The sequence below is a fragment of the Miniopterus natalensis genome, chromosome 17 (genome assembly GCF_054644295.1).
Source record: "Miniopterus natalensis isolate mMinNat1 chromosome 17, mMinNat1.hap1, whole genome shotgun sequence".
Taxonomy (NCBI): domain Eukaryota; kingdom Metazoa; phylum Chordata; class Mammalia; order Chiroptera; family Miniopteridae; genus Miniopterus; species Miniopterus natalensis.
The window spans coordinates 15,685,195-15,696,343 of NC_142097.1; positions in this window are offsets into that span (position 1 = coordinate 15,685,195).

The window sequence follows — 11,149 nt, forward strand, 5'->3', positions numbered from 1 at the left end:
GCGTGTGTAAAGCGGGCAGTGGGCAAAAAAGAACAAAGGCATTCTTTCCAAAAGTATGAATTTAATTTTGAATGTTTTTCTTATTGTTACGACCGTCGTTATAATTCATGTCTTGGTTCATTTCAGATGAGGAGGCTGAGATGCCGGCTAATACAGCGAGAAGGGTGCAACAGGACCTCCTTGATTTATGTAGTCCCGTCTGTATTTATTGCTATTATTAAATCCACTCCTGTCAAATTGTCAGAGGTTACGAAGAAGTGTTTCATTAAGCACTAAACAGTAGTTGTTATGACTAATTTGATATCCTTCTTGGGGAACATTTTTAGGGAGAAAAACTGTTCAGAATGAAAAGTAAGACTTTATGTCCTCCCCTCGAAGAAGGGTATGTTCATTGAAATTTGTTCCGAAAAGGTAGGTAAACCATTTACCATTTAGAATATATTCTTCTGGGTAGGAGATTAGCAGAGCTTTGGGTTTCATGAATCAGTGCAACACCACCCCAAAAAAGTTATGGGGCAACTCAGAGTGATCCATTTTTTAAGTTGCCAAGGAAGCCTGTAAAAAGATACCAGTTATCATTGACTTTCACCCTTGTTTTATAAAAGAAATATTTGAGGACTCAAAAGGGAAGGATATAATCTCAGAATGTAAAAATGGAAGAAATTTAGTGCTATGAAAAACTCAGCATACGTTCTTATTTTCCTCTCTCCTCACGACTGACACACCTGAGAACTTTGTGGACTTTAAGAAGTGAGGACGGGAACAGCAGGGGACAGGGCCTGGCCAGCGTGTTTGTTTACGAGGATCCTCTGCTTTTTTCCGCAGGCATCTGCGTAGATCTAGCCGTATCCATGACGAGTCAGCCTGTGCTCTTTCCATGCACCTCAATTTTAAATTGTAGCTCTTTTATCATTTATCTCTGCTTCCTTTCTGTCTTTGTTTTTTCCCCCATAAGAGCCTCCGCTTCGCTCTGCTCCTTACTCCCTGCCCTGTATCTTAGAAAAAACATTTTTCGTCTCATAGCGCAGTAGCTAAGTGTGTCAGAGAGAGAGAGAAGGGGGTGGTGGTGAAGAATCTGCTGTCGGACAGGCGTTAAAAGCCCCTGATTGACGCAGGTGCAAAAAAAGAAGGAATGGACAGCATATCTGAAATCTCAACGGACTTGTTTCTAAGAGGAGCAGACATTTACTCCTGCTAAGCTGCCCTTTGCCTCCTTGGAAGCTTCGGCACGGAATGGAGAGTGGGGAAGCCTTCAGGCCCTGCCTCTCATTCAGGATTTCTCCAAGTAGAACCTGGAAGCCCTGTTAAAATGCTGTAAGGAAAAAGGTAGGAGGCTCGTGAAAATCCGAATGTTTAGACAATCGAGTAGAAGCCTAGAGACGGTAAAGAAAGAACAGCTCTCAGGCAACGGGGGGTTGGGATAGTTTAAAGTGAAAGAGGAGGCCTGATTTCCAGTCTTAGCTGTGTCACCTTGAGCAAGTCTTTTCCTCTCTTGGGCCTTTGGGAAATGAAAATATTGGCTTATGAGGAGGATTAGGATTCATTTTCAAGTTAGCTTGAAGACTCTGATATATTTTAGGTAAATGCTGGAAGGAGTTGGCAAGAAATAGTGAAGACATAGCACCTTTGCCCCACCTCGTAGAATAATGAATCAGCTTTGTTCTAGGACATATAACAATCCTTGAGAATGACAGGTCATCAGTAAGAAGATGCCTCACCTTTATAAAATACAACGACCTTGTACATTGGCACAGACGAGGAACATTAACTAGTTTGAACAGAGCACAGCAATATCATAAATGGTCATTGCATTGCATTTTGCCTTACAGTTTTGAAAAAGCTGAGCCTGTATTAAAAACTATACCCATCATTTAAAACTAGCAGTTAGACTAGAGCCTGACTTGGACGTGAAACTCAAAAGAAGCTGCCATAACCTTTCCCCAAATTTCTTCTCTCCCTACTATGAGATACCTGAAATTCCAACATTCATTCCTCTGGTTTTGAGCCTTAGGATGACAAACACCAGCGGAGAAGGTACAGACAAAGCCACCTGGCCCCTTCCCAGCCTTTCTATCCAATATGAACACATTTCATACTATTTTTCTCCTCCTGGGCCCCATTTTTTGAAAGAACTGGTCTATCAAGCAAACTTTACTTATTCAATAATAATTTTTCCCCCTCCAATTTTTAAAATACTTATCAACGATCTCTGCTTGCCAATCTGAATTTCTTTCATGACAACACAATTACCCAATTGACGTAAATCCACCCACAAGCAAAGAAATCTACTCCCTTGTACATTAGTGACCTTGTACATTAGCACAGACAAGGAACATTAACTAGTTTGAACAGAGCACAGCAATATCATAAATGGTCATTGCATTGCATTTTGCCTTACAGTTTTGAAAAAGCTGAGCCTGTATTACAAACTATACCCTGTGCAGGCTTTTAGTGGTTAACAGTATAATCATTAACATTAGGCTTTTTGAGTCATTGAAAACAGCTTACAAATTCCCTTCCTCACCAGCTCCACCCTTGTCATCACCATCATCATGATTACTTACCTGAACCTATTAGCCAGGGGTCAAATTCTTACAGGGGTCAAGCAAATCAGTGAGTAAAGCAGGTTACCTATGATAAAAGGGAGTAGTGAGTACTGTAGCAAATAGAGAGCACATTTGTGTCAAAAAGAGGGGCTAACATTTATCATCTGATTTTTTAAAGAAGTCAAAAATCTGGGTTTTTATGTGTAATTCTCCTAATTAATTTTTTTAATCCTATATATCTAGGAGTAGATAAATCCTCTCACCCCAATATGTACCATTCTCTGTTAGATAAGTTACAACCCAGTGTTGACTTGGGCTTTCATCGTCTCATGGAGATTTTTGTGACACAGCTCTAGTAGTTTTCACTACAGCTTCCTCTCCCCCAAAGCTCAGGCAGGATGGCAAGGAACTAAGAAGACAGTCAGTTATACTATGCTGAGGACTTTATCTGCAATTTGATCCTATAAGCCACCCTCTGAAGAGGTCACGATTGTCCCAACTTTGACGATGAGAACACTTGGGCTCAGAATGCTTAGCTAATTTACAGACAGAGACTAAGCTGGGATTCATATCAGGCTAATCCAAAGCCTGGGGACTGGAGTAGGTGCTAAAATAGCTCAGAAGGGGTAAAGGTTGAATAATAAAGACAAATTCCACCTCTCTTACAATTTGCCAAGAGTGATATCAGGATGAATCCTACTTCTAGTGGCCTGCAAATAATTTATTTTAGTCAGTAAAGGGAAATTTAAAATAATCCTAGTTGAAGAGCGTTTTGAAAATGTTACAACACTCCCTGAGATGATTTGACATATCTGAAGTGTTGCAGAGTTAGAGCTGAGAATTACTGCCCTAAATATTTTCTTGTCCTTCCGATGATAATAATCACCAAAGGGATTGCATAGATAATTTCTTATTGTTACAACAACCTCAAAAGGTAGGTGTTGGAATCCCCATTTTGTAGATGATGAAACGGAGGGTTACAGAAACAAAAGAACTTGCTCAAACGCACACAACTAGCATGAGGTGCAACTGGGACTCAAACCCAGGTTGGCCTTACCCTACAGTCCCTGCTCCCTCCTCTACACTGCACAGTCCTGGGCCGAGGGGGTGGGGGTAGGAGCACTGGAATGTGATGGAGAGCCTTTTACCGCCTTGGGGGGTTTCAGGGTTGTGGCAGAGATGTTTATCGTTCACTGAATGTCCTAGAGCTCTTCATATTTCCCTGTCTCCTACGGTCCATGTGACGAATTCTGGTCAAGGGGCTATGGACAGAACTAATGGTGTCACTTCTGGGCAAAGCAAAGGGGGATGGGTGCATGTTCCTTAGGTGCTTTCTTCCCCTGACATGGCAACTATGGAGAGACACTGGGGAGGAAGTGAGAAATAGACCCTTGTGTAAGCCACTAGATTTTAGGGTTAACCTATTACTGCAGAATAACTTAGCCTAGCCTGACTAATGCATGCGTCTTCATGATAATAAGAATTCAGGAGAAAATTTCATCTAGTTTCATGAAGGATTGCTTAATTTCAGGAGCAAATTCATAATAACCCCTGGCCCTCCCATCAGGGACCCTGAGTCATATAAAATGCTGAATAACCTGCAATAAATTAATGTTTTTCCCTTTGAATAGACTTAAATGTATTGACAACGTATCTTTAAAAAAATACGGCCGCAGTAGTGCATGCCAGAAAAAATTAATTTGTCTCATTTTATTAAAAAATTATACTTAATTGTCTTTAATCTCATGCCAGTAACTAAGAAAACAAAAACCTATTTGGTAATCACAGATTCGTTAACACTCAGCTCATCTTTTCTCAAGAGCCTATCTCTGTAATATCAAGGTTGTTATGAAGCAAACAACTTACATCATGGGTAGTTTTCGTTTCCATAGTACTGAAAAACCTGGAGGGAACAACTGCGAGTTCTCAGAGAATTGTGTATATATTAAGAAGATAATTGAAGATCTGGTGTAGGTTCTTACAGTAAAGTGTTGCTACGGAAACCCATAAATTATTTGTTTTTATTTCTTTGATAGCAACAACAGTGGCAGCCTCTGTTTAAATTATAGTTGTTAACAACAATCTCTTACATTTTTGCTACCTTATAGTTTATAAAACATTTGTACACATGTCTCGCTTGATCCTCGCAGACACTCTGTGAGATTGGTAGTGCTGTCATTTAGGATTTGCAGCTGGAGATACCAGAGTCCGAGATCACACAGCTGGTAAGAAGGGTCACTCTTCTCCCCTCACCCTGCCTTTTGGCTCTAAGTAAGTACTACAGTTGCTCTCAGTTTTCTGCAGCACAATCGTTCAGCACTTTTGCCTTATGGGTGATCGCTGTGCGCCAGGAAGAGCGGAGAGTGGACACAACCGTTAGGAATTGTCAAAATTTAATTCTCTGAGTTACCCGAAGTATAATGACATCACATAACAATAGTTACACTCCTGTAAGCGCTTACCTTGTACTGTCCTAAACGCTTGAGATATATTATAACTCAGCCCTCATAACAATCACAAAACAAGGGTTCTATTTTTATTATACCCATTTTACAGGGGAGGAAAACTGAAGCACAGAGAATTTAAGTCATGTGTCCTGAGTCACACAGCTTGTTAGTGGTTGAACCAGGATTTAGACCAAGGCAGTGTGGCTCCTGGGTCTTTAACCTCTAAGCAAATTGCCCCTTACATTAATAACTAACTTATATAATACACCCCTATGGCAGGAACAAACATACATAACTCACTTAATTAGTGACATATTTAACATTTGAATTCAAATAGAAAGTAGATCCAGAGAGACAGGGAAGAAGGGGAGAATGGGTTAAAAAGTGGGAGGGAGGGGGAAGAAGATGGGGGGAGAGAGAGAGAGAGGCCAGAAGAACAACTTTAAAAGTGCCTGCCGATTAGTGAAAGAGGCTAAGGGATTAAGAAGTACAAATTGGCCTGGCCGGGTGTGGCTCAGCGGTTGAGCATCGACCTGGGATCCAGGCGATCGGGGTTCGATTCTGGGTCAGGGCACATGCCCGGGTTGCGGGCTCGATCAATGACTCTCTCATCATTGATGTTTCTCTCTCTCTTCCCCTCTCCTTTCCTCTCTCTGAAATCAATAAAAATATATATATATTTTTTTTAAAAAAAGAAGAAGTACAAATTGGCAGTTACAGAATAGTCTCAGAGATGTGGATTGCAGAGTGGGAAATATGTTCAGTGATGTCGTGGTAGCTGTGTGTGGAGACAGGTGGGTGCTTGGGGCATCGGGGAGACCACTCTGTGGGGTGCATGGTTTTCCGGTCACTGTGCTGTACATCTGAAGCTGATACAGAATAGTGTTGAATGTAGACTATGATTGAAAAAAAAAAGTGCCTGCCATGAGGCTTGCCAATCAACTCAGAAACATATGCCCTAAAGTGAGCATGAGATGGGGGCGAGAATTGGCTCCCCTGGCCAGTCCTAGTTCCTTCCTGGCTCTTAAAGTGTGAGCATTTCATGTGCCAAGGATGAGTCTAGTGTTCAAGGATTTGCACTTTTCGTACAACATGGCCCCTAAACACAAGCCATTTCATTTGGTTCTCAAATGGAATCAATACCTGACCTGCTGTGCTTAGTAAGAGGAAGTGTTTGGGTCTTTGAAGTGATACTTTCCCAAGGGATTTCCAAGAATAGTTTTGACTACAATCAATTTTTGCCTGACTTTGGAACTTAATCCTTGAGTAAGCCACGACCCACTTGTATCATTGAACATGATCGGTGCCGAAGGGAGTGGTCGGAGTCAGAGTTTGTAATGCTACTCTGCTGTGTAGAGTCAACACTGCTCATGATGAAGTTTTAGCGACCAGGTAGGTAGGTGTTTATGAAGCTACCAGATGTACGAAGAGCTGCTTTGAAAAATGGGCCTCTCATCCTGGCCTGGCCACTAATGAGCTGCTCACCACGAGGATATCACACAATCTTTCAGGGACTCTAGACTGAGGTACTAGGTCAAAAGATAATCTCTAAGACCCCGTGAGCCCTCTTATTATATGATTGGTATTAAAATAAATTTACTGACAATGAAACAACTCTTAGGGGGCCTTCCTACCTCCTAGTGTGTCATTTTGCAAACTGGAGGTTCCTTCTGCAACAGATTCTCAGCCCCAAACAGGTTCACGTTTCACTCCAGCTGTCATTTGTAGGTTTCATAGGCAGCTCAAGGGCATCATTGAAAACACTCCACCAAAAAGGATATAAACTTTATTATCACAAGAGAATCATAGCCTTGAATTCCTGAATTTTATAGTTATAGTTATAGTACTCATAAAAGTGTTTAATAACAAACTTGGCTCACTTAGAAATGACCAGTCTAAAGGACTTTGCTCCAATTTGAGATGCGGAGTATATTTGTTTTTAAGAAAATATTTAATGTTTTACTAACAAGTTCTTAATACTGCTGAAGATTTCTACACAATCCCTTTTGATCACTCTAAATGTAGGCATAATGCATTTTATGATTCCAAAATGCCATTCATCATCCAATTAAGGCTTCTAACGTTGACCCTTACGTGTCACACTGAGTGGCCATGGTTTTCTTTCTGTCAGACAATTAACATGGGCCAGTGTGAAAACCTGGCAGATGCACATGTACGTGCCTAAGAAAAGCTTCCTGATTATGTTCCACTTGTCAAAGCCTAGAGTAAAAGCACCCCAAAACCTAAACCATTCACCCACCAATGGAATATCTACAAATGGTTGCTTTGTTGAAAAATAACATACAACAACACTTAGTAATTTATAAATCTGCAGGTTTACTGTTTAGACTGGCATGTCTAAAGTACTTGAGTTTCAAAATGTTTTCACTTACATTATATCTTTTTTATTTTTTTTTTACATGATATATTTTGCTCCTTGGGCTTAGAGAGCTCATATTCTTAGTCTTTGGAATCAGGTACCTAAGTATCTGCCCTAACTCTACCACTTGATTAGCTGTGTGGTGATGGGCAAGTTTCCTAACCTCTGTTCCTGCATTTTCTCATCTGTAAAATGGGGATAGTAATAGAATCTACCTCCTGATTTAGGGTTATTGTGAGTTATACATAAGCTAACATGGGTACGTTGCAAGACCTGTGGCATAGTAAGCACTCAATAAATTTTAGCTATTATAACTAGAATTCTACCTTTCAGAAGAGGAAACTAAAGCTCAGATTAAATAACTGTGTATGCCTATAAATAGTAGTTAGGACTTAAAACCAGGTCTAATGGCCTTCAAACCTTGGCCTCTTTTCTTAACTACATGCTCCCTTTCTTATTTAATATACAAAGTCAGGTTTTCTAATTGGGGACGGTTAAGGAACAAAATCTCCCCCCACCCCCATCCTAAAAAGAGAGACCATTGCTTTCATCCACTCTCAGTTTTTCATTTACCCTGTGAATGTGTTTAGTTTTGTTTGTTTGTGTTTTTTTAAATCCTCCCCCGATGATATGTTTATTGATTTTTGTTTTTAGAGACGGAGGGAGGGGGAGAGAGAGAGGGAAAAAAACAGGACATTTATGTGAGAGAGAAACATCAATCGGTCGCCTCCCGCATGATCAGGAATTGAACCCATGACCTTTTGGTGTCCAGGGCAACTCTTTAACCTACTGAGCGACACCAGCCAGGAAGAATGTGTTTATTTTTCATTCTAGGTGATGAATCATTCTCCTCGGAACAAGGAAGAAAAAAATTAAATGGGGAAAAAAAAAAAAGTTGAAAAGCAAAACTGAGAATCTGATAAGAAAATATAACAAAGGGCACACGCTGCAAGAGGTGGATTTGAGTCACCAGCTCCTGCATCTTAACCTTATTCCTGAGGTTTTTGTGCTTCATCTCAAGAAAAATCTGTGAAAAGGGGACAAGAATGCCATACTTACTATTTTTAAATATGTGCTTCAGATACTAGAGACCATAGTTCATGAACAAAAGAAGAATTTTAAAAAGCTATGGGTTTGTTTGTTGCAGCTGTAAGCAAAGCCAGTCTAAAGCATCCCTAAAAGGAACCCAGGGCCTGGGGTCTCCAGTGGCATTTAATGATTATTTTCTCAAAGGCCCAATTTCTCCTTTGCATCTCTATCATTTTCCCTTCCATTTGCTCTTCTTGTCTTTTCATCTTTATTTCAATCTTTCTCTAATTCCACAGAGTTTAGGTTTGGGTGATGAAAGAGAAGTGCTTTCAGAGCAGCCGCGCGGGGCCTCCTTGCAGCCGGCTCTCAGGGCACCGGGCATCCTACGGGGCCTCAGAGCAGCGCCTGGTTTCCTTGGCAGGGACGTTCCTTCCTCCCTGGCAAAGGGAAAGAGAAACCGAGGGCGTTTCCCCGCGTGTTTCAGAATAAATGCCCAGCCCCTCAGCGGGGGCAGCTGGCTTCCCCTGCTTGGCCCCTACCCTTGCACTCTTCAGCTCCCAGACAGAGACTTGCTGCTTTAAGACCTTTGCGTAAACTGTTACCTCCAGCTAGAATGCCTTTCCTTGGTCATTGGCACTTAACAAAGTCCCAATTGTCCCCAACTCAGATGATCTGTCATCTCTCCCAAGAAGTTTTCCCTAAAGCTCCCAGTCTGACTTAGAGATTCCTCTTCCACGCTCCGTATCACAGTGTGCAAACCTCCACCAGAGCATAACGGTTAGGGTTAGGGTTAGGGTTAGGGTTAGGGTTAGGGTTAGGGTTAGGGTTAGGGTTAGGGTTAGGGTGATTGACCTCCCAAATACATGACTATATTCATCCACTTCTTTTCAACTCCACTGTTGCCTTCTCAATCCAGGTCACCATTTGCCTTTTGCCTGGATAAAGTATAGACTCCTAACAAGTCTCTTGCTTGCATTCCTGTCTCCCTTCAGTCCCTCATTTACACTGCAGCCAGAGTGACCTATTTAAGAAAAACTATTTCATGTATACAAAAATATAGATAATGTATAAATTAGTACAAGGAATAAAATAAGCACCCATATATCCATCACTGTTTAAGAAATAAAACACTGCCACTGCCTTGGAAGCGGACTGTGTCTCTTTCCCAAAGACAAACACTATCTTGAATTTGATGTTTAATATGCTCGTGGTTTTTTAAAAATTTCTTTTAGTATATGTGTATATATCACTAAATAAGACATTATCTAATTTCCCTTGCTTCTGAACTTTGAAAGATGGCTGCATGCCATTTGCTTTGCAATTTGCTCTTGGCAACTGTGTTTCTGAATTTCATCCATGTTGAGTTCCACTCTCTGTACTATTCCATTATATGAACATGTCACAATTCATGCAGAGTCTTATTGGTAAACTACTGGATTTTTTCCAGAATGTATGCAATCGCCAACAGTGCTAAAGTAAACAGTCTTGTTTATGATTCCTAGTGCACATATACAAAAATTCCCCTAGGGCAAGGCTGTCTAACAGAACTCACTGTTATGATGAAAATGTTCTAGATCTATGCTGTCCAGTACAGTAGCCACGTGTAGTTATTGAGCACTTGGAATGTGACTACTACAACTGAGAAAGTAAAATTTTATTTAATTTTAATTAATGTAAATGTAAATAGCCACAGTGGCTAGTAGTTACCATATTGGACAGAGTAGCTTTAGCTTTATACCCAGGAATAAAGATGCCAGCTACAGAGGACACACATCTTCAACTTTACAAGATATTGACAAACTTTTGCCAAAGTGTAATATTAATATACCCCCACAAGGAGTATGTAAGAATTCTCAATAGTACTTTTTGGTTTTGGTCTTTTCTTTTACTCCTCACTCAAGGATATGTTTATTGATTTTAGAGAGAAAGAAAGGAATAGAGGAAGAGAAAAAGAAATATCTATCAGTTGTCCCCCACATGCACCCCAGCCAGGGACTGAACCCACAACCTAGGTAATGTGCCCTGACTGGGAATTGAACCCACAACCTTTTGGTGTATGGGACAGCGCTCCAATCGACTGAGTTACCCCATCAAAGGCTTAATAGTACTTTTTAATGTCTGCCTTTAAAACGTTTGCCTATCTAGATGTAAAATGGCATCTTATTACAATTTTATTTTGCATTTCCATCATTATTGTTTATTTGCAGCCATACTTCTGTTTTTGTGAAATGTCTGTTTAGGTCTTTTTTCCAATTTCTCTATTGGGTTGTTTGTTCTTTTCTTATTTATATTTAGGAGTTCTTTATATTTTTAATGTTTTTTTCCTAATTAAATGTCTTACAAATATCCACACTGTATCCTTAAAAACATAAAACAGATCACGTCCCTTCACTCCTTCCCATTGCACTTGGAATAAAATCTAAACTCCTTACCATGGTGTAGTGAACATTATGGTTGACTCTCAACACCCATCCCACTCGCCTTCCCCAAGCCCCCAACCCCTCTCCCCACCCTCAGAAGAAGCAATGCGGTTTGGGGGACTGGTTACTGCAGCAGGAATAGGACTGATAGATATAGGGGTAATCCCATCCCCCTAGCCAATGATTGGTTTAGGAAAAGGTGCCATGACCTCATTTTGGACAATAAAATAAATCCAGGGAGCAATTTACTGAAAGCTTTTGAGAAAGCTGGTCTTCACTCTTAGGAGGGGTAAGAAAAAGCCAGACTTTTTCCCCACTGGACTTGAA